This window comes from Diachasma alloeum, unplaced genomic scaffold (genome assembly GCF_001412515.2).
Source record: "Diachasma alloeum isolate Michigan unplaced genomic scaffold, Dall2.0 Dall_scaffold_00586, whole genome shotgun sequence".
Taxonomy (NCBI): Eukaryota; Metazoa; Arthropoda; class Insecta; order Hymenoptera; family Braconidae; genus Diachasma; species Diachasma alloeum.
In genome coordinates, this window is record NW_021680718.1 from 232,255 (window position 1) to 234,279 (window position 2,025).

Genomic DNA, 2,025 nt, shown 5'->3' on the forward strand with positions numbered 1-2,025 from the left:
AATAAGGGAATCAAGAATGGTAGTACTCCACCAATTTTTCCGGGTACTGGTAATACTCTTGGCGATTTTACGGAGCGCTTTCCTGCAGCGTTTCGGACAGCATCTCGTGCAGCTTGAAGAGCTGATTTGATCGCATCTCCCGGGCGCATCGATTGTTTCGCCGCTCTGATGATGGTTTTGAGAGCAACATGCTTTTTTGCAGCAGCACCACGTCCACATGATTTCTTCTTTTTCACAAGATTTTTCCTACGTTTACTAGTTTTTCCCCCCACTCTTTTTTTCAATCCAAATCCAAAGCTGGTCTTGGCTTTCATAGCATTAGCTACAGCCCAAGCTGCAGCTTTTTCGCTCAAACCCGCGTCTTTTGACAATACACGTGTCCACGCTCTGTTTTCTAATACTTTATCAGCGTTATGTCTTGCGGAGAGATTCTCTCGATTCTTTGAATATGCGATATCGTGTTCCTTACACGCTTTATCGAGAAGATTGATCCCAGGATCACCGCGAGCTAACCTCTCTGACAGCTTCGTTCCTGGTCCACAATATTGATATCCGGAGATATGTAGTTCGATCGGTAATTTGTTGATTATCTTATTGAAAATTCCTCTTCCACTCCTCTAACATCCTCTCACTTTCATGGCTCATGCTCAACTGAGCGTGAATGGTATATAAACCCACTATTTATATGTTTTCATCTGAGTTGAACATGAGAAGTCATGAGCAATACTCATCAAAAAATAAAGTTTGCGGAACAGGAAGTGAGATTACCCATTTTGAATTTCGATCAAGTAGTACAGAATGTAGATGATAAAATGAGAGAGAGACGTCATGATGAATTACTACCGAATACAGTTCGAGCAATTTTTTGTGGACCTACCAACTGTGGTAAAACAAATGCATTATTGGCGTTGATCACACATCCGAATGGTCTTAGATTCGAAAACGTGTATGTGTATTCAAAGTCTTTGAACCAACCGAAATATGAGTTTCTAAGAAAAGTTTTAGAAGCAACGAATACAATTGGATATTTTCCATTCAACGAACATGAAGAAGTCATAAAACCTGAAGATGCGAACCCCAATTCCATCTTCATTTTTGATGATGTTGCGTGCGAAAAGCAAGATAATATGCGTGCTTTCTTTTGTATGGGGCGTCACCGAAATGTTGATTGCTTTTACCTTTGTCAAACATATACGCGTATTCCAAAACATCTCGTACGTGACAATGCAAATTTATTGATCTTATTCAAGCAGGATGATAAGAATTTGCGACATATTTATGAAGATCATATCTACACGGATATGACTTACAATCAGTTCAAAGAGATATGTTCCTCATGTTGGAATATCGATAAATATAGCTTTTTAGTGATTGATAAAGATAGAGAACTGAATGATGGTCGCTATAGACGAGGATTCGATTGTTTTATAAATATATAATGCACATGATTTTTTCAAGCAGTCGCATCCAGAGCTTCATCATGACAAGTTCTATTTTGAATAAAGAGAAGCATGTGTTACAACAAATCGCAGACGCAAGTGAAGCAATTCGTGAAAAGCATAAACTAATGAAATTGGGGAGAGAAGATACAGAAAAAACTCTGAATGAAGTTTTCAAACCAGTGGTTATACCATTACAAAAACTAGTGGATGAAGCCTCTCATGATGGAATTCCTAGGAGAGCGAAGAGATATAAGAAGCGCAAAGTTCCCGATTCATCTGCTTCAAGGAAACGAGTGGTGGAAACAGATGATTCTAATATTCCAATAAAGATTCAACGAATGAAAGAAATGTATGATTCAAATATTCCTAGAAGACCACCATCAGAATCAGAGTTGAATAGAAATGTTCACACACCATCATCCTCCACCATGGAAACGGAAAATATTGATGATCAAGATTCTGATTCTGTGGAGGATGAAGATGTGCATAATTTATCACAAGAATATATGCAATTATTCGACACTCCTGATGGGGATAAAAAATTGGGCTTGAGAACAGGAGTGCGCAAGTATAAAGGTAATTG